We start from the raw sequence: 25,465 nt of genomic DNA on the forward strand, positions 1-25,465 counted from the left end.
TATTTGGTACAAAGCCCATAATAAATAACAACTTTTCAGTGTATTTGTCGAAGTGATTAGTAAATGTATCTTTCAAAACAGTATTTCCGGTTCATATTTGACAGCATCACACTTGATGTATTGACATACCCTGGCTTGAACGGTGTTTTCCCCTACCTCAAGAATCTATGTCTTGCTGTTTTCAAGTGTAAGGAAGTGGTGGTTTTAGAAGTTACATCTTAGTTATGTGTAAAAAATATTTTTGTGTTGCAGTGTCCCAGAAGCTTTTGTTGACAATTCCAGTTTCCGAACAAAACATTTCGGCAATGGTGAGGGCTTCGATCCCTTCTCTGATTTGCTGTCAGCCATGAGCGGATGGATGTGATGCCTGCTAGCCAAAAGGGTGAGTGAATGAATGTTTGTGATTATTCATCTGAAAATTCACAAGACAAAAAGTCCTTCAAGACAGTTGCCCACCCAGGATGAGAGATTCTTATCTTGAAAGAAGGGACAAACTCTGTCATTGTTTTCTGGTGTAATCTTTTCAGATAATTCCTACAGTGATCTGAGGATTTATAAAAGGCATGATAGGACATAGGATAACTTTCTCTGTTTGCTTGTTTGTTTTAATCATACTCTGAAGGATGGACTATCTCAGTTTTGGGCCATGTGCAACATTGAATGAGTAATTGTTTTTTTGGTCCCATGACGACTTGGTGATAACATGAGCCACCATTAAATAAGACAATAATTTTTTCATCTTAAGTTTTAGGGGAAATTGGAGTCTAATTTGTTCCTTGAGAGAGAGTCCTATCCCAGACTTTTTGTATGATCAGGACTTTTGAGAAAGCCAAAGGATTGGAAACTTGGGATTTTCAAAGATTTTTTGAAAGACTTTTGGGAATTTTTTTCTATCATAATTTACCTCATTAGGTTGTTCATTGACTTTTTAGGGGGAGGTTAGAAGAGACATGATGATATTTTTCTCTAAGTGTGTTTTCCATCCATCCTGTTCCTCAGCAATCAATGACTCCCCTGTAGTAATGAACGCTGTGACTTGTCATTAGCAGAGACAATGATTGGTTGAGGCCAGGCATTTTGGGTGACAACTCTGACATCATTTGTGGTAGGCTTGCCATTGGATGAGGTCAGTTTCATGGAGAACCTTGTCATTTCAGGGTTTGTATTGAATAGCATTTAATTGGTAAGACCCTCATCTTTTTCTGTCTTAGTGCAGTAATGTTGGAAGCAAATTCTAAATAATGGAGAGAAGTGTAGTGAAGCAGAAAGGGCACTGTATTGGGAGTTGGGAGGCTTAATAGTAACCTGGCATGGGGCAAATTAGGCTCTCTCTTTGATTTTTTTTCTTTTTTTTTTTGGAGACGGAGTTTCCCTATTGTTGCCCAGGCTGGAGTGCAGTGGCGTGATCTCGGCTCACTGCAACTTCCGCCTCCCAGGTTCAAGCAATTTTTCTGCCTCAGCCTCCCGAGTAGCTGAGATTACAGGCGCCTGCCACCATGCCTGGCTAATTTTTGTATTTTTAGTAGAGACAGTGTTTCACCACATTGGCCAGGCTGGTCAAACTCCTGACCTCAGGTGATCCGCCCGTCTCAGCCTCCTAAAGTGCTGGGATTACAGGTGTGAGCCACTGCACCTGGCTTGATTTTCTATATCTAAAACAAAGCGTGTAGGTTAGAGGATCCTATCCTATCAGTGTTATTGAGGCCCTAGAAATTATCTATTTAAATACCTCAGTTTACAAATAGGACAGCTTAAGTCATGAGTCTAGGTGGGATGGCTAAGTCCCTGGGGTTGGTCTGGACTGGACCATAGCTATTTGGTCATCATTCAGTGGTTCTTTCTAGCTTATTTCAGTTACAAAGATTAAGACATCCTTCCCATTTAGCTTTTTAAGCCTCCTCTGATGATATGTCTAAGACAGTGTTATGCATTCAATTATTTGGGCCAGATTTGTAAAGATTTTATAGCTAGAGGTCATTTTGACAAATCCTTCCCCTTGTGTACATTAAAAAATATGTTAGTTTTGTTGTCCAGAGAAACTGTGTTCATAGTGAAGCAACCGGCTCAATTATTGAGACCAGATGATTTTCAAAGAGCTATTGGCTCGAAAAGGCACTTACTGCCACAGTTGGTTAACTGATAACTTGTACTGTGCATTTGGTTCTGCTGGAGCTAGAGAGAGAGAAAAAAAAATTCCAGCCTTCTATCTTCCCTACAATATTACTTCTGTCAGTGGCAAGAAATAAGGCAAATAGTAAACAGTAACACACAGACAAGGATGTCCACAATGAAAAGAAATGGTTAATGGAGTCATGAAAGTTTAGAGCTGTTAGTGATCTTTGATCTTTTTACTGGGTGGCCTTGGGCAAGTTGTTTGGTTCTCTTACCTGTGAACTCCTGAGGTTTTCCATTGCTGTGCATGTATGATAGACTTTTGTGGATGGTCTGTAGATGAGTGAACAGGCAGCATATGCTAAGAAAAGTCGTATCTTGGCTGGGCGCGGTGGCTCACGCCTGTCATCACAGCACTTTGGGAGGCCAAGGTGGGTAGGTCACCTAAGGTCAGGAGTTCAAGACCAGCCTGACCAATATGGTGCAACCTCATCTCTCCCAAAAATACAAAAGTTAGCTGGGCGTGGTGGCGGGTGCCTGTAGTCCCAGCTACTTGAGAGGCTGAGACAGGAGAATTCCTTGAACCCAGGAGGTGGAGGTTTCAGTGAGCCGAGATCGTGCCACTGTACTCCAGCCTGGGTGACAAAGTGAGACTCCGTCTCAAAATAATAATAATAAAGAAAAGTCATATCTTTAGGAATTCAGGTAGAGTTGAGAACAAAGCCTCGGTCTGTTTCATATACACATGAGAATTCATCAAAGGGGTTAGAATTCTGAAGATAGTGAAATAACAACAAACTCAGGTTTTTGGTTACCTGTCATCTCTGTCTTTGGTATTGAGAGAGTCTGACTCAATCTCACTATTATAAAATTGATGTATGAAATTTAACAAAACCACATGAATGGATTTGTTGAAGATGAGGCTCATTTTATTCATTAATTTCAATTGGGTTTGGCCCATTATTTGAAAAATCCATCTGAAGAACTATAATGAAAATGATATCTGTTTTGAAAAAATGTACTTTTAGGCCTAGTGGAATACTAGATTTTTTGTAAATAAAGAAGTTGTTAGTATTTATCAGACTTTAAAAAACTTCCCTTCTCAGTATTTTTTAGTAGAATGTAGAGGTACCTGAAATCCTATGAGCTGGACCATACGTTCTGATTTTCTATTCTCCTCCCGGTTTTTTTTTTTGTTTTGTTTTGTTTTTTTAAGACAGAGTTTTGCTCTTGTCACCCAGGCTGGAGTGCAATGGCACAATCTCAGCTCACTGCAACCTCCACTTCCTGGGTTCAAGCGATTCTCCTCTCTCAGCCTCCCAAGTAGCTGGGATTGCAGGTGCCCACCACCACACCCAGCTAATTTTTGTATCTTTTAGTAGAGACAGGGTTTAATTATGTTGGCCAGGCCGGTCTCGAACTCCTGACCTCAGGTGATCCGTCCTTCTCAGCCCCCCGAAGTGCTAGGATTACAGGCGTGAGGCACTATGCCTGGCCCCATTTTTTTCTCAAGGTGCATTTCCAAGGCTTGCTCAAAGGACTCACTCTCTCCCTCTGTGCTGCAGTGACTGGCCTTCCATGCATTATGCATCTGATAGTTAGTCATTCCATTGTCAAACATTTATTCACAGTCCTGTGCCTTTTAGAACTTTACAGTTTATTGAATAACCAAAAGAAGCACCAATTAATTGTTACAGCTGATAATTTGGAGTCTTTAGGCTTGAAATAAACTCTAATTCTGAGTGAAGCGTTTCATGGTAAGTGTCCTCCTGGTAGACCAGCGTCAGAGTCACAGAGGTAGGCAGCCAAAACAACAAACTGCTTCACTCAAACACAAGGAAATGAAACCATGAAGTAAAAGGTTTGCACAAATAGATCATTATGGCCAATTTTTTAAGGTCAGAAGATGGGTAATGTACTCGATTGATGCCGGCGATAACCATGCTTGCATAATAAATTAACTTAGAGGCAGGAGACAGCGAAAGAAGGGGTGAGCACTGCGCATCTGTCTTTGTGCTGTGGTTCTTTAATGCCACCGTTCACCAGGAAGGAGTCAGAGTTGGCTCCTGTTTCCTGGTGTGAAGCTTTAGTTGACACTGGTACCTATAGGATGCACATCACAGGACTTCCAGAGTGAAGGCTGGCAATGCCTGCTGCATATTTAATAGGCAGTTAGCCACAGTATTATTAATAAATGTGATCATAGCAATTTGTATTTGCATAGAGCTGTTTTGAGAAGGGCTGACTAGAGATGGCGAATGTGTTGGTTTGTTCGTCTGTCTCTGCTCTGTCATTGCATCATCTTTACCATTAAGTTGTCCCTTGCTGGTAGATCTGGTGAAAAGACATAAGCATCATGCAACATTCATTATTATGTGTTATTTGCTTACAATTGTTTTCCCTTATTTGCCCAGCCTTCCTCTTTTGATCTCTCTCATAATCAAATTGCTACCTTTTGACTTACTAGGAAGAGATAAAAACATGGGCAAATGCATCCTTCTCACCGAAGACTTGGTGAAGGGCTAGTTTTTGGCTGGGAGTTCCTTTCTTTTTAAAATAAAACTCGAGAATATGGATTTTCTGTGACCGGTTTTGGGGTGGGGCGGTGGTGGCGCAGCTTCCAGAAGGTTATGTGCAGCTGGCAGGTACCTTGGGCCAGGAGAGCCAGCCGACAGGGTTTCTTTCTGGTCTGCCATGTGCTGCAGCCTGTCAGGGGGCCAGCCCACTGTGTTGTGCTTAAACTTCCAGTCTCTGGAATTTTGACTTTGAAAAGTAATTTTAACAATTTAATAAACTACATAATATGTTTTATAAGCTGGAGCGAATGATCTTAAGTATTTTGGTCTCTTTCATAACACAATGAACCTAATATTGGTAAAAATACAGATCTTCACTCACACCATAAAGAGAGGCTAGATTTAATAAGCAGTTATGAGTGCTGGCAGCTGCCTATCAGATTGTATCACTCGGGCTCCTGCATGCGAAGACAGTGTCAACTTACATTTTATCTGTGAAGTATTTTCGATGCGTTTATTTTGCCTTTCTCTCCAGTTCCTAACCCAATACAAGTAATGTAATTGGCTAAATATTTTCCACATAGCTAACTGGCTAGGGGCCAAGGTGGAAACCATTGTCTGGCTTGATGAAGATCAGAAATTAACATGACATTTACGTGGAGGTAATGGAATATATTAGTAATGTAGTAATTCAGGATGGTGAGAGACAGTGTCCATCCCTTCGTGCCCATAAGCAGCAGGAGGTGTTCAGCAGATGATGAAAGAACCTCCACACCCCCACCCCAGTTCCCTAGTGCCACACAGCAGTAGCCAGCCCATCCCTGTGTCAAATTTACTTTTAAGTTCTTCAGACAGAACTGTAAGACAAACTAATGAATTATTCCATTTGTCAATTAAAAAATAAACCCCCCAACTCCTATTTTAAGATTAAATTCCAATTAGAAAATTGCATTTAATTCAGAAGCTATAACATTGTTTTAATGAATTCTGTTGGAGGTGACAGTTTATGTGAGATAAATTTATATGGTGTAGATAGATATAAATTCATTGGATAATGTTAAACATGTTACTTCATATATATTAGCTGTGAAATTTATTTCTTCTCTGGTTAGGTCCCTAAGGAGGTAGAGTCAGAGGGAAAAACATATCTTCAAAGAAAGAACCCTTTCTGTCCTTTCAGATATTTGCTCTAAAACAGCCTTTTCTCACTTTTATTAAAAAAAAATCTGTTAAATTTCTGCATTAACTGAATTTATGATTCTTGGTGTATGCTATTTATAAAATTGAATATAGGTTTTATGATATAGGAAATTAGTCTAGGAATGAGAATATGATCCAACTTTGTAATAAAGGTAATCTGCATTTATATTGCAGGTATTTTCCATTCCTCTCTAAGCCCCTTATGGGATTATACACACATTTTTCTGGACATACAAATTCACCATAAACTTTTAATGTATTGGGCAGACTTTTGTTCACATGATACCTACACAAAACATCAAACCTTTTGGCTAAATTAGAGGTGGCAAACATTCTTGACACACTTTCGATTTTATAGTTCCCCTTTTCTGTGCCCATCCTGTGCCTTGGCAGACATCATTGAATTGGTCATATTCTTTCCTTTACTGAGTGTAGATGTGGCCTCAGAATTATTCCACCTAAATTCTTGTAGGCAGGCTTACAGAGTCACCATTTACATTTACAATCTAGTGTATAAGGTATAAGGCCGGGGCTTTTGAGTGATCTTTGCAGTTTGTCTTTGTATACCCAATACTTACCCTAATATCTGGCAGACAGTTTTTAAACAGTCCACATTTCACGTATTAATGAAAGAATCTGGGCTGCGTGCTGTGGCTCACGCCCATAATCCCAACACTGAGAAGCCAAGGCGGGAGGATTGCTTGAGGCCAGGAGTTTGACACCAGCCTGGACAATATGTGTGCACCACATTGACTTGTTAGGTAGTTTATTTTCTACCCTTCAACTGGTTTTTGTGTTATGTCTGTGAAATATTATAGTTTTGTAGTGTTTTTTTTTTTTTGTTTTCAATTTGCGTAACTTTGGAAAAGACAAGAATGAGTCTATGTTGCTCTCTTTTTACCTATGTATCAACTGAGGCTCTAACATAGCAAGGAAGTGGTGATGTGAGAGCCAAACCCAGACTTTCACTCTCTGGGTGCAGTTGCTTTCTCATAGGGAGAGGCATATACATGCCGGGTGCTGACCGATGCAGGGCAAGTTTCTTATATTTTCCTTTTGTATATTAATCTTAGTTCTTATCAATACACCAAAGCAAGCTGTACCAGGGAGGAAGGCATTTAGCTATTATATTTCAAATGATATCTTCCGTGATGTAAAATTCTAGGAACTTAAACTCCATTGCATGTTGTTTTTGAAAATATTCTGTTTTCTGTTGATTCAAGTAATGCACAGAAGCGAAGGGAAGGAAATTTCCATTCAGTTTATATGCAGGCTGCTGAGCTGCCTGTTGAGAATTGCCATCATTTTATTCCATCTTCAAGAAAAATAAGCAATTAGTACATATAAGCTATCATTTAGCTAATGTACATTTTATTTCAATATGTTGCATATTATTATTTCTTCTGGTCATGAAAAGCAGAGTTCGGAAGAGTGATTGTGGTGAACACGTGAATTGTTACCCTCTTGGCCCGTAATAATAGGAGGATACGGTTGACTTTGATTAAGGATGACAAAATCAGCAGGCCCCCAAAACAGCAGGCCTGTTCTGATGGTGGCTTTTGGATTTTTCCCTACAGATATTCTATGTAGCACCATCCAATTGATTGGAATAGGCTCATGAGATAAAATCTTTTTATCCCTTCTGTATTCGATGAGATTTTAGTAATATTTATAATAAATAATTAGAGAGCTATTCATCAGGCACTTACTTTTGCTATGTTGGTTCAAGTATCACCTTGGTTATCTTATTGAACCTTAACAACATCTGTGTGTTCTAGGTATTATTCTGGTTTTAATGTTGAGAAGACAGAAGGTTAGTGCATAAGTCACCTGCTCAGAATCGCATAGCAAGAGTGAGAAGTGGGTTTAATTCCAAGTTGGGCCAATTTCGAAGCCTTTGTCTTAACCATGAGGACATGCTACTTCCTCATCTTTGAATAGATTCCGTGGTTCTTTAAGGTCTTTTTGATTTAGGCAGAGAAGATTTTGTAGTTTATACTTGTCTTTGTGAAAGAGATGGAATCTGACTTATTTAAAACAGCATTTTCATCTGCAAGATTTTTGTAGAGCCAGCAATGTAAAAGGGAATGGCTTCTTCCAAAAATTTTTTCCAAAATATTCCTCACCTCTTGGCTTTTTCCTCAGTTGAAAAAAATCTCCCCAGAGTCATGCCACTGGATTCAACACTGCATTCTTTCTGTGGTTCTTTTTTTTTTTTTTTTGATGGAGTCTCTTTTTTGTCTAAGCTCAAGTGGAGTGATATGTGGTATGATCTTGGCTCACTGCAACCTCTGCCTCCCAGGTTCAAGCGATTCTCCTGCCTCAGCCTCCCTAGTAACTGGGATTAAAGGTACACGCCACCACACCTGGCTAATTTTTGTATTTTTAGTAGAGATGGGGTTTCACCATGTTGGCCAGGCTGGTCTTGAACTCCTGACCTCAGGTGATCTGCTCGCCTTGGCCTCCCAAAGTGCTGGGATTACAGGTGTGAGCCATTGCTTCCAGCCTCAGTTATTATTAAGGGAATTTTTTTCTCCCTATTTTAAAAAGTTGCATATTGAATTATCTAAGAGTGAAATGACACGTCAGTTGCAAGTTCCTTTATGAATATTCAGAAAATAAGAAAAAATGTTGGGGCAGAAGCTTGATAAATCTAGAATCTAGGTGATGGATATAAGGGGGTTTGTTATACTATTTTCTCTACTTTTAAATATTTTTGACCACTTTTATTGTATAAAAGGGGTATTGGGGGGATGAGAGGCTTATCTAGCTCACTGTCTAGTCTAGTGGTTGATAAACCAATCACAGGCAGGATAGAACCAGGCCTCTGCACCCCTATCCTCTACCCAACACCAACACCTGCTGGCCCTCAGCTGCCAGTGTAATTTAATTGATATGGGGTCTTAGGGCAAGGAGATGCTGACCTCATCAGCCCATTTTGTCCAGGAGTAATTTACTGGACAATACAGATACAATGTCTTTAACCTGACGTACCAGCACTCCCCAAGTAACTTATAAAATGATGGCAGTTGTCACAATTGAGTATGTATGACATGCCAAGGGCAATAATACGTGTGTTACAGATTTTTATCTCTTAATCTTCCTGTGGGCAGTGTTTGGAGGGCTGTAGAGGAAACCTGAATTTAGGGCCCATTACATTTTCTTCCTTACCTCCACGTTTTGTGTTTTTCAAAGTGTCATCTCAGCACTGCCTGGGAAGCGCATTAAATACAGACTTCCGGGCCCACACTGAGACACAGGCTCTTAGACTGGTTAGGGAGCGTATGGTCTCTGAAGTTGAGTGGATAGCCTCAGGTCCTGGCCCCAGGACTCAATAATACCGTAACCCCGACCATGTCACATCTCCTTCCAAGCCTCAGTTTTCTCTTCTGCCAAATGGGGACAGTGGTGTCATCCACACTATTGGCTGTGAAAAGTCCTTAATACAGTGCTTGACACCTTGCAAATGTTAGATATATGCTGCTTGTAACTGTATTTGAACCTTTTTGAGACATTTGCCAATTTCCTGATAAAACCAAGAATATTGAGGATGTAGCAATGAATGCTCCAGGTGGCACTATTTGATGGGTAAAATTTAAACCTTACATATCCTAGAAGTATGCTTTTTGTAATTATTAAAAGCATTTTAAAAATAAGTATTAGAGTTTTTACTTAGATGTTTGAAAAAGAATTCTGTCATCAAAGTGTATGAGAGTTGACAAGTGTAAATATGCAGTTAGACAGTTTCAAGGAACATGTATTATTTACTGATCAATGTAGTGTCTCCTTTGGAGCCATTACACTCAGTCATTTCCTGTCAATCTCTCCACGCTGTTATAATCGGACTATGGATATGCATATTAAAATATAAGAAAGTTATTGTGTATGTGTGGTGCTAGCTTTTTAATTGTTAATAATGTTGCTGTTTTAAAAAGGTATCAGGATAGTTTACTCTTAGGATGGTTAATATTCTGCAGAATTGCATGAGAAATTAGGGGAACCAAAATTCGAGCTGCTGGATAATGAGGCCAATAGGTGGGTGTCTGTGCTTCTAGTTGTTGCCCCGGTTACAAAAAAATGAGCTTTTAATGGTGGTCCTAATATGGAGGTAGGTTCCTTCTGTTCTTTTTTTAAATTTTTATTTATTTATTTATTTATTTTTACTACTGTGTTTTTAGGAAAACTTTTGTAATTAAAAAAAAGTTTGTGTATGTGTATGATGGTGGGAGGCTCAGTCTAATTTCTGCCTGTAACAGGGATCAGCGAATCTTTTCTGTAAAGAGCCAGATAGTAAACATTTTAGGCTTTGCAAGCCACCTGGTCTGTTACAACTATTTACCTTTGTCCCCTCTAAGCAGCCATGGATGGTATATAAATGAAGGGGTGTGGCTGTGTTCCAGTACAATTTATTTACAGACGCTGAAATTAGAATTTCACATGATTTTCACGTGTCACTAAGTAGTAGTAGGATTTTCATTTTCCCCCAGCCCTTTAAGAGTAAAAACTAGCTCACTGGTGGCAGGTTGGATGTGGCCCATGCGCCTATAGTTTGCCAAGTCCCAGTCTGGAAGAAGATTGGGAAGCAGTGGCGAGGACTGGCCCTTTGTTCCCGCTCTCTGGTGTTTCTGCTCGCTCACTTGCTCTTCGGTTTCTGATGAAATAATAATGTCATCAGTTTTTATTTAATGCTTATCTTGAGACAGGCTGTTCTGCATAATTATTGATTTAGAGTACAATTTAGTGAGGCCCTTCCTTTACTTAATAAAAGACAAAAATATATCTAGATGTAAAAATGAGGTTCAAGGTGAAGAGTGAAATGAAAAAGGGAAGACAAGTCAAAGAAGAAAAGTAGACTTTGAAAAGTGACGTAAGGCTGGGCGTGGTGGCTCACACCTGTAATCCCAGCACTTTGGGAGACCAGGTGGGTGGATTGCTTGAGCTCAGGAGTTCGAGATCAGCCTGGGCAGTATAGTGAGACCCCATCTCTACAAAAAATAAAAAAAAAATTAGCCAGATGTAGTGGCTTGTACCTGTAGTACTAGCTACATGGGAGGCTGAGGTGGGGGGATAGTTTGAATCCTGGAGGTGGAGGTTGCCATGAGCTGAGATCATGCCACTACACTGCATCAAGCCTGGGTGACAGAGCCAGATGTTGGTCTAAAAAAAAAAAAAAAGTTACATAAGAACTATAGTCTGTTCCTAACCAGTGTTATTAAAATGTGTTGTATATCTCACTAGTGGAGGAATTTAAGATGAATTTTCTGCAAGACAGAAAATTAAAAAAAAAATTTTAAAATTATGTATTATTAGGCCAGGTGTGGTGGCAGACACCTGTAATCCCAGCACTTTGGGAGGCCGAGGTGGGTGGATCACCTGAGGTCAGGAGTTCGAGACCAGCCTGGTCAACATGGTGATACCCCGTCTCTACTAAAAATAAAAAATCAGCTGGGCGTGGGGGCGCACACCTGTAATCCCAGTTACTTGGTAATCCCAGTTACCCTAACTATAATCCCTGTTACTGCTGAGGCAGGAGAATTGTGAACCCAGGAGGCTGAGGTTGCAGTGAGCCGAGACCGCACCATTGCACTCCAGCCTGGGCGACTGAGCAAGACTCCGTCTCAAAAAAAAAAAAAAAAAAAGTTATGTATTATTTTTCATAGTGTTATATATTAATTTGTAGCAAAAAATAGACTTAGCACTTCAGGTCTGGCTTCTCAGATGATATTGCTTATTATGACATTAATAAAAATGTGAGAAGCTTAAGGAAAACTATAAAGATTACTGTGCAAGTGGTACCTGGGTGCAGCAAAGCCCTTAGAGGTGGTATTGAAGGATTAGAAGTAGGAACTTTTCTTCTAAGTGTTCCTTAATTTATCATGAGGGAAGACAGCAGGCGACATATGCGTGTCAGCTGATTGCGTCTAAAGAAATCTCTGGAGGACAAGAGTGATCAGATGTGCATGTGAACACTCTGGAGAGAAGATGCCTCAAATCCTCCCTCCTCTCTTTGCTGGAGATGTAAATCTTCCGTGTCGTAAACAGGTGGAGGAAGTCAGGGCAGGGGAAACATGGGGAAGAGTGAATTTGTGGAGTGGGGCATTTTCATAAAACAGAGGCCTATGTAGAAAATAGCATTGAGTGAGAAAAGGTGTGCGAAGAAGGTTTGTGGGCATTATTCTCAAGGTGCCTTTAGAGGAAGGGATGGTGGAAGCCCCACCAAGAAGTAGAAATGAAATGGATGTTTCTCAAGAAAGGTAAGAATAATCTAGAGGAATATTTCTTTATCAAGTATCATGATAAAACTGACTTGAATATGAAAGAAAAAAAGTTTCTGATTGTCACCAAGCCAGAATTTATGAACCAAAGTATTGTTTTTGGGGTTGGGGAATAAACATTCAGAAAAGACGACTGACTAAGATGCAAATATCATGATTTCACATAAATGTCCTTTGTAATAAAAAAGGTAGGAAGTGGGAGAGAGGAGACAACAAAGATAGGCTTGTGCTGAAAGCTTTGTAAATTATCTTTTTTGTTAAGTGAAAAATAAATGTACTCCAGGATCCAAGTTAAGATGTAGAACCTTTGATATGTAGTCAACATCTACATGTGGTGATATGCACACAGGATGTTGGCCAGACAATTTGGGCTTTAATCCTGGTTCTGCCACCTACTAACAGTATAATCTTGGGTAGGTCATATCTCTCTGTGCCTCAGTTTCCTCACCTTTAAAATAATAGTACCTAACTCATAGGTGATTGTGGGATTTAAATGAGTTAACACACGTAAAGCATTAGAAAAGAGTTAGCACATAGTAAATTTTTATAAATTACAGCCAGCTGTTAGCCCCTAAGTTTGTCCTAAGCAAAATATTTGGTTTGTGATCATTACAGCAAATTTGCCCTCATTTCTCTAGGATGTGAACTTTTTTGTGTATATATGTATGTGTATCTATCAATGTATTGTAGTGATATACGTCATACACATTCAAAGACAGACATTCTATGCTCAAAAAAAGAATGAAGGATATTGCCTGCCCTCCTTATACCTTGTGCCTCAGTCTTTGAGGCCTAATTACCACTACATGAACATCCACACTGCATTTGATCAACCTGAGAGATGGTGAATTTCTGTCCTTGGGAAAGACTGTTATATCTGTGGCCAGCTGTTAGGGCTAGGAAGTTCTTTCTTACACTGGACTCAAATCTACCATGCACGGGCTTCCCACTCTGGTTTGGTACCTTGGGATTCTACAAAACCCATCTCTTCTACTTGACAACCTATGAAAGATTTGAGGAGAGTTAGCAGATCTTCTTGAGCCCACTCCAGGCTAAAAATCTCTTGCTCCTTCAGCTGTTCCTCTTTTGCTCCAATTTTGAGTGCCCTGTGACCATGTGGATTGTTTCCCATAGCACCAATAGTCATAGAGATATATTTTATTGATGTATCCACATTTATATATAATTCACTTAAGGGCACTTCTTTTTGACAAAACTATCTCCATCATTTGGAAATGAAACATTGTGACTGTTCTTAACCTACTTCCTAAATTCTAAATCTGAGAAGCTGGCACATAAAGAATTATAAATTGTCTCTTGAAACTTTAGTATGCTGGAATAGGCTTTTCTCCATTTCAAGCCAGGTAACTGTGTAGAAGTAAAGGTGGTAACTCCCCAATCCCAGAGTGCTGGGATTATAGGTGTGACCACCACGCCCAGCCCTATCCTTTGTTTTAATGCATGTAAATTGTGCAAGTGACGTAAAAATTACCCCCTCCCCCTTTTGGGATAGTCTGCTTTTATTCCATTGAAACTATTCAAGCTAATTTTGAGTTAAAGATACTGCTATTCTCAGTGTGCCAGAGCCCACACACACAACACTGGGGATGGTGTACTTCATTTTCTTTCAGCTTTCTCCAAGTGACTTTCCCTCCCCCCTCCTTTCAACAAGATTCTCAGAGAGGAAGCCAATCACAATGTTACTGGGCATGGGTATCTTGAGGGATGGCTGGGTGCCTTCTATGAGACTTAACACATTTCCTGAACATGGTGCCTCACCATGGCAACAGCCATGTCACACGACACATTGGTGACACATGTAAGGTGCTGCCACAACTCATCCCAGGTTGAATGTCTGTGATTCATTGTTTCCACTGACACAGTGACTACTGTAACTTGCAGTTGGAAGGTTCTCTGGTTTTCAGTGCCATTAATGCATACTGACTCCCATGGCGCATGGAGGGCTCAGGGAAGAGAAGCATAAATAAATAAGTGCAGGCTGTAAACATTGCCTTCATTAGCTTTGCAGAGAAATACTTGTTCATCAGTCAACCTCCTTGCCACTCTCATTCTTCTTTTTTTAAGCATATTTTGTTGGTAACACCTTGGAAGCTTGAAAATGATTTTTATTTTTACTCATAGTTGTACCCATTTCTACTTGGCAAACTTCACAAGAGAGAGTTCATGGTGGCCCCTTTTTAGTATTTATTTATATTCTTCACATGTAGCAGATTTATTGATGAAGGCATGATTCTGGGAATATTTTTTTCTCATTGTGAAATATAATGAATACTTTACATAAATCAGATGGTGGTATTACGGATCCATGGCTTATGTAGGGGGCTGAAGGTTGTATTCTATCAGAGGACTTTTCTAGAGGTCCAAGATGGGTGGTATTTTAACATATTTTAATTTTTGAGTGATTCAGCGAGTGATTAAAAAAGAAGATGTAGAATCTGGAAGACATTAAAGAGATGTCAAGGACAGACGGGTTTTGATTTGTAGCCTAATGAATGTTTTGCCAACTTTTAAAGATTTTTTTAAGAGTAGAACTTTAACCATTTGCTTGTGTTTCTGGCATGGTAAGGTTATTCCTGTTTCTGTTATAATGAATCCAAAGTGAAAATGGGATAATTTTTAATTAGCAAAATTATAAAACGATTTGCAGCCAAATGTTTCTTGTCTTGTATAAACTGTGAGGTTTCACATTTTACTTTAATCATTTTAGGAAATTTCATTCTGAAGATCTATTTCAGTTGGTACTTTATGTATGCATACAAATCTTCAATATTAGAAATTACCTTGTAATATTCTTTTCCATTGTCACTTAAATAATCTGACAGGATTTCAGTCATGTGCATTGCTTGTGTGTATTTTGTAGGTGTCATGGTTACCTTAGTTGGATGTAGCACTAATATTCAATCTAGCATTATGAATGCAAGGCTCAACATCATAAGAGAAATAGAAATCAAGGGTTAGAAATGTTTGCTAACTCTGTGTTGTATGGTTTTATACAGTTCAGAATTGCTTTTGTCGAGCTTACCTATGTAATTATTTGAATCAAAAATTTTATATTTTTACTTTTTGCTATAAATAATAGAGAGCTATTTAAAAATATATTTTATTAAGGAAATGAGAATAATGAGTTAAGTCATGGCAACCTACACATAATTCCCAGACTTCTCATTTTATGATGCTTCAGTTGCATTTGATTATGAGAGTTTTACAGTTTCTGGGGGCTCATTAGAGCCCTACATGGAGATGAAAGAATTCTATGGAAATGCAAAGGGATTTAAGTGTTCAGAATTTGAGCATCTGCCTAGAATGGGACACTTCCAGCACCTTGAACTTTTCTACTTGCTAGGTGGTTGGGATGCCTGCAGCATTGTGTGCTGCTTTTGGTGGATCTTCTGGGGGGCGCTGTGTCACACCTCATTGTGCACCTGTTGCTACCGAAAGAAAGATGGCGGAAACCAGCCAGGCGGGAAGAAAGCTGTGTCTGCAACCCTAGCTCAAGGCTCTGGTGATACATAAAGGCCCTCACCTTTTCTCATTTGTCTTTGAAAACCAAAGGTGTCTCTTACCAAGAGCAAGAGGGAGAATGAGATAAGTGTCAGTAAATTTCCTTCAGATGAGTGATTTCTTAATGAAACAGATTATTAAAGCTTAAGGTTCCTGGGGAATGTCATAGACCTAATCAGTTATTATTAAACTGCGAATAAGACCAAAGGACAGGAAACATAATTTAAGAACAAACACATTAAAAAAAACCATCAATGTGGCCGGGCGCAGTGGCTCACGCCTGTAATCCCAGCACTTTGGGAAGCCAAGGTGGGCAGATCACCTGAGGTCAGGAGTTTTGAGACCAGCCTGGCCAACATGGTGAAACCCCATCTCTACAAAAATACAAAAAAAAAAAAAAATTAGCTGGGCATGATGGCGGATGCCTGTAATCCCAGCTCCTCAGGAGGCTGAGGCCAGAGAATCGCTTGAACCTGGGAGGTGGAGGTTGCAGTGAGCTGAGATCGCGCCATTGCAATAACAAAATGGCATGAAATTTTACCCATAACCCAAGGACTCATTCTGCAATGAAATGGCAGTCATAGACATAACTGATGTGTAACTGCACACCACCTCTCCGTCCACCATCAAATGAAAGAAAGAAAGAGAACAAAAGGAAACCAGAAGAAATATCCAACAGAAGGAAAATAGTTAACCAAATTATGGCTCAGACTAGTTTGGTTTAACCATTGCTCAAAAAAAAAAAAAACCAAGAACTTGATGAATTTATATTTAAAAAAGAGAATATGAGACAGATTTCTTTCTAAATTAATTCCTTTCATCCACTATAAACACAGCACATCCATAAAGATTCCCTCATGGATTATAACCTGATTGGGAGAAAACCGCTTTCAGTTATTTCCATTATGTGGACCATTTACTGACATATCTAGTCGAAGAGTCACTTAACACACTAGTGATGTTTCACTTTGAATGCTGTCGGATAATCTGCTTTCTTGAGGTTGTGTTCTACTTTGTCATCGTAGACTTGTGCATTTCATACCAGAATGTGTATACCATTAGCACCCCATTGACGTGGTAAAGGTATCCCCAAATCATAGAATAATTTATTCTGGTGGATCTCCATGAAGAGGTTTTTTTTTTTTTTTTCCTTGAAGAGTTTAGTAGGAAAATACATCATTTTTATATTTTATTTTTATTTTTATTTTTTGAGGTGGAGTCTCGTTCTTTCTCCCAGGCTAGAGTGCAGTGGCACAGTCTCAGCTCACTGCAACCTCCGCCTCCTGGGTTCAAGCGATTCTCCTACTTCAGCCTCCTGAGTAGCTGGGATTACAGGTGCACAGCACCACACCAGCTAATTTTTGTATTATTAGTAGAGATGGGGTTTCACCATATTGGCCAGGCTGGTCTCGAACTCCTGACCTCAAGTGATCTGCCCACCTCAGCCTCCCAAAGTGCTGGGATTACAGGCGTGAGTCACTGCACCTGGCCCATTTTTACATTTTAAATGGCCAAATTTATGCTGTTGTATAATGCAAGATTTTGAAGGTTTTCAGTGACACTTCCTGCCTACTTAGGTCCCCCTTGATTTGTGCCCCCAGACCCTTCCTTTCTCATGAGTTGACATTTACCACCCTCTCCCTTTCCCCGATTGCCATGGAGGTATATTTTGGTGGGAATATTTGAGACCAAACTTATTTTCTGTGCTAATCGTTACTTCTTAAAAAATTATAGTTGCTACTTCCACTGAGCATTTTAATCATGGAGTTTGAGCATGTTAGTCTGCTTAATAAAAATGCTTGGGTGTTCCTTGCGCATGATAGGAAATTGTAGGACGGCATGGGGTTAGCATCCAGGAGAGAGGGAGGGTCTTGGGTTAGGGGGATGGCATTGGAAATAGAAGCAGGGGGGAAGGTGAGATGGAATAGGAATTGTAGTGAAGGCTGAGAGGATGTGAGGGCTGCCTGCAGGTGGGAGCCATAGGATGGAGAAGAGAAAATCATGACTTCAGACTTGAGCTTGCCTGACACAGCGGATGGCAGTGTGCATAACAGAGATGGGAAACTCCATGAGGAAGGCTTCAGTGGGCAGGGCCTGTAAACTACAGCAGTTCTCCAGCCTTGTTGGCACCAGGGACCAGAATCATGGGAGACGGTTTTTCCATGGACCAGAGGAGGGGATGGTTTCAGGATGATTCAAGCACATTACATTTATTCTGCACTTTATTTTCATTATTATTACATTGTATTATATAATGAAGTAATTATACAACTCACCATAATATAGAATCAGTGGGAGCCCTGAGCTTGTTTTCCTGCAACTAGATGGTCCCATCTGGGGTTGATGGGAGACAGTGACAGATCATCAGGCATTAGATTCTCATAAGGAGTGCACAACTTTGATACCTCACATGTGCAGTTCACAATACGGTTCACGCTTCTATGAGAATCTAATGCCATTGCTTATGTGACAGGAGGCGGAGCTCAGGTGGTGATGTGAGCTGTGGGCAGCGGCTGTAAACACAGATGAAGCTTCACTCGCTTGCCTGACGCTGACCTCCTGCTGTGCAGCCTGGCTTCTACCAGGCCACAGAAACCAGTCTGTGGCCCGGGGATTGGGGACCCCTGCACTAGGGTACTCGGAATTTGGAGATGAGGGTCAGAAATCTGTCTAGAAATACCCAGGTGACAGTCATAATTTATCTTTCTTCAAAAACCTTCTTGTTCTTTTCTCTTGATCACATTTATTCAGGAATGGTTGCACTCTACTCTTCTTTTCTAGGCCTCTTTTGGCCAGTTAAATGTGGTTTAGGTTTTTCACTGTTTCATGATCAATTATACTATGCTTAAGCCACAGAGAGAAAAGCCACTAATTCTCGTGCTATTGTGAAACAATAAAAATAAACATGTAAGTGTATTTCCTTCTAGTCTTTTTTGGAATTTAAATAAATATATAGTTGCAATTATCTTGTGCTTATAACTTTTTATCCTACTTTCTTTTCCTAATGTTAACTATTTTCATATTGCCATATTATCTTTTATGAACGGTGTAATAGATCATCCAGTCATTACACAGTTATTATTAGGTGCCTACTCTGTGCCAGGGCCTGTTCAGTATCTTTCAGGTGACATTTCCCACACACGTAGGGCTTCATAATTAATTACTGTCTTTCTCCATGAGGATGTCATCACTATTTGAGATGTAACAGTTCTTTTTGTGTGTGTCATAGCTTGCAGGGTATTTATTTTGCAGGATGCCTCCCAGGTCATTGTGACAACCAAAAATGCTCCCACACAGCTCCTAATATTGATCCCCTTCTAACTCCCAGTTGAGGATCACCGGCTTAAACCATAATTTGGTTAACTATGTTCCTTCTGTTGGACATTTGATTTGGTTTCCTTTTGTTCTCTTTCTTTCACTTGCGGTTGGTGGCAGGGAGGTGGCAGGCAGTTATACATCAGTTGTATCTATGACTCTGCCATTTCATTGTAGAACAAGTCCTTGGGTTATAGGTGGTTTTTCATGCCACTTTGTTACTTGTGAGAAAGCTATACACAAAATTTTGGGACAATATTTTGACAATGCTTAGAGGAGGGATATATGACATGAGGGGAGCCACTTCTGAATAAGATCTAATGTCGGAAATTTTTGTTTCTTCCTCTCAGTTGCTTCATTTTTTTTCACATCGATCCTGTCTACCCGCCCAAAGGTGGAGTGTATTTCAGGGAAGCATATTGGGCCATAGTATTGGAGAATGTTTGCTGACCCACAATTTAGGGTCTCACTTAAAATCCTAGTTCTACCATTTCCTAGCTGTATGTACCTGGGTAAATTATTCCATCCAGTTGCATCTCTTTTTATCTTCCTCTGTTAAATAATAGTATACTCCACAGAGAGATCCTGTGAGATTAAATGAGCTACACATGTGATGTTATTCTGTTACCTAAAACGGAGACCAGTGTTTGTCTAATGGAGTGTAGTGGTTACAGGCACAGGCTCTGGTGCCAGGCTATGGGTTCAAATCTTAGCTCAGTTATTTTTTAGCTGTCTGGCCCTTTCATAAGTTATTGTGCCATACTGAGCCTTGGTTCTCCATCTGAGAAGTTGAAGTTTAAAAAAATCCCTCTTACTGTGTCATCATAAGGACTAACTAATTGAAGGTGCCCTGGAGTGCAATGCGTACATATGGTTGGAGCACACCATAAATGGCAGCTGCAGAGCTACACATATGTTGGGGAGTTTGAATAAGTGGGGTTAATATGTAGACTAGTTTCCTCTTTTCTCACTTGGGGGGAAAAACCAACTAGCATTTCCATTATTCTAACCTACTTCTCTTATGGACTAAAATAGTTAAAATTAACAACATGCCTTGTTAGGAGTAAAATCGTGAGCTTGTATTCTCTTTATTATTTGTTCTCTGGACTGGGGTTTCCTGTTGGAGTTCTGGGCTGGTTTCAAAGTCCCAGATGCTGGGCAGAATAAGAAGAGGTCTTCCCTCAGGGTTGGCATCATTTACTTCATTGAACTGCGTATCAGAGCAAGTGGAACCGACACCCAAAATACGACTTGAAGAATGTAATTTAAAATGTAGCATAGAAAAAAAAAAAGGAAAAGTATCATTTTACCTACTTTCAGAACTTCTACTGAATCCTCTCGGACCCATACGATTTTTCATTTTTTGGTCAACCATTTTTGTATGGTTTGTATCGAGTGTTTATTGGGTATGAACAGTTCTGTATTTTCTGTCTTGAAAGTCTAAATCTTTATTCCTTACCAAGAATGATGGAACACAGTTAAATAGGGAAATTCAAATAATCCAGGGTGAGAGTGGTCCTGAGGAGGTAAAAACAAACACCCTGACAAAAAGGTATGTCCTCTGCAAAATAAGAATTCCATACTTATAACTCCTCCCCCAACAAAAATATGACCCTAAAGGCAATGAAGCACACAAAACATAATGAAAAACTATAAAACGTACCTTCTAGCATTGACTTTTAGTGACTCACTGACTTCATAATAAAATGTAAATGTAATTACATTTGGCCATCTTCTACCATTAGGCAAACTGGAGGAAGAAGTACAGGGAAGCTCTCCCAGTAGGGCTGTAGAACAAATTCAGATAAATCTTTAAACCTGGGAGTCACCTGGTGTTATGCTGCCGGTCTTTCTTGGTCTGATCAGGTGGAACCACTTTGAATCATCAGAACATGGAGTTATCATTTTATTCACCTGGGAATGTGGTAAAGCTGCCGCTGTATTCCAGGATTATATGATTCTTAAGATATTGATGATTCATAAAGTAACACAGGAACAAAACATGTGGGGTCCTTGGAGGCATGGCTTTCAGGGTGGACTTTCTCATTTCTACCTTTTTCTTTTCTATCACTTGAGTATTCAATTTGCATGTCTGCTATAAACATAAACTTAGCCTGTGTTCCATCTGAGTTGAAAAGAATGGAACGTTGTTATAGTTTTGCCTAAAAGGAAGGCCCTGCAGTTGTTTTGAATCCTTTGTGGAATGACTAGAAGGTGTATACTCAAAACATTCGTTTGTACTCTGGGTGATTATTGGTGGGATATACCATTTTTGTTTTATATTGGGTACAGTAGAAAAATCTTAAGAGTGTAACCTAATATTCCCATTGACAAACCTCAGTTATTTCGCCCTGTTCTTTTCCTTTATAACACTTGTCAAAGTTCATAATTATATATATATAATTATTTTTTGGTGTATGTTTATTATAACATATAATAAACATAAAAGTGTATTTATTATAATATATAATTTATATATATAATTAAATATGTATATTTGTTTATGTTTATTCAGTGTAAGCTTTTCCCCTTTTGGGTGTAAACTTCGTAAGAGCGCAGACCGTGTCAATTTTTGTAACCATCTAGCACACAGTAGGATGCAATAAATAGTTGTTGAATCAATGTTTTGTCCAAGCAAGGAAACAGAATAATAATGGTCAACATGTATTTAATATTTAATGTAGCAGATTCTTTGTGAAATGCTATACAGGGATTATCCCACTTACCCTTGCTACAAGTCTTTAGGTGGCCACTCTCTAACTGCTCCCATTGTAGAAGTAGGAAACTGAGGCTTAGGAAGGTTAAGGCACAGACTCATGGTCACGTGGGTGCAAGGACCATTCAAATCCAGTTCTGTCTGTCTCAGAAGCTTATGCCATTCAAGACTAGTTGATACACTGGATAGTTGAAGTTTATGAGATCTCCTAGTTCAGCAGTATTTCTCTCTGCAATATTCAGTGTTTTCTTTTCTTTTTTTTTTTTTTCCTGGAGACAGAAATGTTTCTCTGTTGCCCAGGCTGGAGGGCAGTGGTGTGATCTCTGCTCATTGCAACTTCTGCCTCTGGGTTCAAGCAATTCTCGTGCCTCAGCCTCCCAAATAGCTGGGACTACAGGAACACACACCATGTCTGGCTAATTTTTTGTATTTTTGGTAGACACGGGGTTTCACTATGTTGCCCAGACTGGTCTTGAACTCCTGAGCTCAGGCAATCTGCCCTCCTCAGCCTCCCAAAGTGCTGGGATTAAAGGCGTGAGCCACCGCACCGGCCTCAAATGTTGTTTTTTTAGGAAAGCCATTAGGATTTGACTCAAGTCATTAAGAAAGAAGAATTACTTATGAAGAACAACAGTAATAGTAACACACATTCTCTTAGCTGTGTATTAGGTATTCCACTAAGCTCTTTGTACAAATTAACTCATTTTATCTGTATAACAACTCTATATGGTAGATACTGTTATTCCTGTTTTACAGATGAAGAAACAGGCTCAGGAAGGTTAAGGAGATGTTAAATAACTTACCTACAGTCACACAGCTAGAATATAGGAGAGAACACGTTAATAAATTACTTTAGAACTTCTTTCCAAAGGACAGTAGGAGCTAGAGACTCAAAATTCCTTTTTTATGTCTTATGAATATTTTATTTTTATTAATTTTATTTTATTAATATTTTATTTTATTTTATCTGCAATATTTTGAAATCAGGAGGCAGTTGGAAAGCGAGAGGAGAGAGAGATCACCAGGGCTGTGAGTTTTTAGAGTTCATAGATTACCCGACATGAGGCCATTTCTGTCCTACAGACAGGATGCTGCCTATAGGTGTTGCTTTGAATTTTATCTATCGGCATAAGACCAAAGAACTTGCAGGGATATGGAGAGCTACTGCACATCATCTGTGTACAAAATTCACTGGGGGGAACTGATATTTGAGAAAGTTCCAGTGAAAAATCGGGCTTTCAGTTGAGGGTGGTCTGCAGCTTTTACGGTTTTTAGCTCCCTGGCTTTCCATTTTGGCTTTTGCTTCTTTTCCTCCCTCATTACATTCAGCAAGAAAATGGACACTCTAATATGATCATCAAAGCCCAGCTAAGATTTCATAATTACCAATTGGTAATCAATGTGAATTTCTGTGTGGGCTAAGTCACTTAGTAGATGTTATTTTCTTCATCATACTCCCATTTGGATCCCAGGAATGACTCAAGAAATTTGTTTCTTTCCTCAATTAAAATGGAAACAATTTTGCAATTGTTTCTTTGAGGGAAGACTGGCTTTACAAGAAGGTGACTTAGAAGGAGTGGTTTTCTGGGAAAGAGATTAAACTATAGAATGGTCCTGTGTGTTTTAAATAATGCTGACATATTTTGTTGATGCTGGCTATTTTATTTGATTGCTATCCATTCTGAAGTCTTCCCCTCCTTTTTCCTTCTTTGAAATCTGTTGGTTACTATGGAAACAGTGTTGTTTTGGGTTTGGGTGGAGCTGTATCCACAAATGCAGTATAAAGTCATTTATAAAATGGGTTAATATTTATTCTGGCTGGGCATATATGGAACTTGATGTAATGATAATCACGATCACACATGCAGAATAAATTTGCACTTTTATTGTTATTTTCTTAGTCAGTCTAAATGTGTGCCATTTTGCTTGGAATGCACTGTCATTTCCTCTCTGATTTGGATATTGCCATTTACAAGCCAACACCCAGCGCCGGTGGAATTGCTCTGAGTTGGAAGTATTCGACAGGCCTCAAACATCCCTGGGTCCAAATTCTCATTCAGGAGAGTGACTCCTGAGATATCTTTTGTGTCCTGCTCAAGCACCCACATGCCAACGTGGTCCTGCTCGTTTTTCTCTTTCAGATCTTCAGTCAAGTGGAGTCGTCTGGTGCTTCTCCTTTCACACTGATGCTTGTGTCAGCAGTGAAGTGCTGTTCTTAAAAGCCTCGCATGAGTCAGGATGTATTAATGAGAGTCCATGAAAGAGTCAGGGCCAGTGACTTGTCCAGTCCCCAGGGGGAAAACAAGGAAAGGGTAGGGATTTGGGAAAGGCTGTAGAGGTGATCCATGACAATGATGAAAGGGTGGCAAAGGGGATCTTTTTAGAAAGGTTAAAGGAATGGAAACTACTTAACATATAGAGGAGAAGCCTGGTTGTGGGGTGGATGGGAGTTTTAATGTCTTTATACATAACAAAAGGAATTGTAAGCAAGGGGCTGCTCACCCCTGCTGTTCTCCAGAGACCTAACATTAGAAAGGTATCACGTGTCGAAGAGCAGGTGAGATCCCTGTGTGATGTGAGAACATGGCAAGAGTCTTTTAAGGTAGCCCGACTGAAACAGGACAGTCACACCAAGGAGAAATGTTGGGGTCCTTCACCTTCACGTCAATCAGGCATACTTATTGACATTTGGTGGCTGGTTTGCAAATCCTTTTTGAAGCCAAGCAATGACTTAGATGATCCCTTGGAAATTTCTTACAGACTCCTGAGTTCAATGTATGTCATCATATTGTGAATGAATTTTTGAAATTCATTTTTTCAAATGTTTGGACAGGTATTTTTAACTTGCCAAAAATGAATATAGGAATGTGAAAGAAAAAAAAAAAAACGTTGCTTCTCCAAGGATTAAAAATCCCACCTAATGAGGACTGTTGGAATGATCAGGTATCTTGATCTTAAATTTAACAATGCCGTGACCCTTTATGGTACCTTAGATAAGGGTGGATCTACTTTTCCAAGTCCATTCGGCTAAGAAGAGTTTTGGTAGATCATGTGTAGACTTGTAACCTATTAGAATCTGTGGAACCTTGGAGATTGTCAGGATTGGTGGTTCACAAAGCACGGTCCCTGTACTGCAGTATCAGCATCATCTGGAAATTTGGTAGAAGTGCGTTCCTGGGTCCTATTCCAGACCTCCTGAATCAGAAACTCTAAGAGAGAGATCCAACGATCTTTGTTTTAACAAGTCTTTCAGTATGAGAATTACTGGGCTCCACCATCCCTCATTTACTTAGAACATTAGCGTAGTAATATAAAGTTTTGGGCTAATTGGCAGTCTTTGTCATTGTTGCCATGGTGACCAATTAACCTGGCTCAGGAAAAGGAAAGTTTTTTTAGCCACAGGCTACCCCCAACTATCTTATAAAGATGTTTTCTTCCTTTAATACAAGAGCTGTCGTGGCATGGCTGAGGATACACCTTGAACAATAGTAAGGAGGAAGTCCCTGGATAAAGCGCCGCCGTGTCTTAGAATAATGTATTAAAATAATTTTCATCAGTCATTTCTTTTTGGGGAGATTCCATTTGTCCACCACCCACCCACCTACCCATGTATCCTTCTATTAACTTGTCTTTTCATCCATCTACCCATCCAATCATCCAACAATTCTTTGTTGAAATCCTACTTCGTTCCAGGTACTGTGTGGTGAATGAAGCAGAAGGAAGAAATTTATCATCCTCTAAACATTACTGGTATATAGGTATATATGTGTGTGTATGTATATATGTATGTGTATATATATATGTGTGTG

At 39.6% G+C, this 25,465-nt stretch overlaps 1 protein-coding gene across 5 annotated transcripts in view; it reads left to right on the plus strand.

Annotated features, from left to right (window-relative positions):
* Positions 1-252: 252 nt before the first annotated feature.
* Positions 253-25,465, plus strand: part of FOXP1 (forkhead box P1) — a 536,483-nt gene continuing 511,270 nt past the window's right edge. For all 5 annotated transcript variants that reach the window (XM_054479501.2, XM_054479493.2, XM_054479503.2 and 2 more), the window contains exon 1: positions 253-382. The gene's annotated coding sequence lies outside the window, so the exon portion shown is untranslated. The remainder of the gene's footprint in view (positions 383-25,465) is intronic.

Source organism: Pongo pygmaeus, chromosome 2, assembly GCF_028885625.2.
Source record: "Pongo pygmaeus isolate AG05252 chromosome 2, NHGRI_mPonPyg2-v2.0_pri, whole genome shotgun sequence".
NCBI classification, from domain to species: domain Eukaryota; kingdom Metazoa; phylum Chordata; class Mammalia; order Primates; family Hominidae; genus Pongo; species Pongo pygmaeus.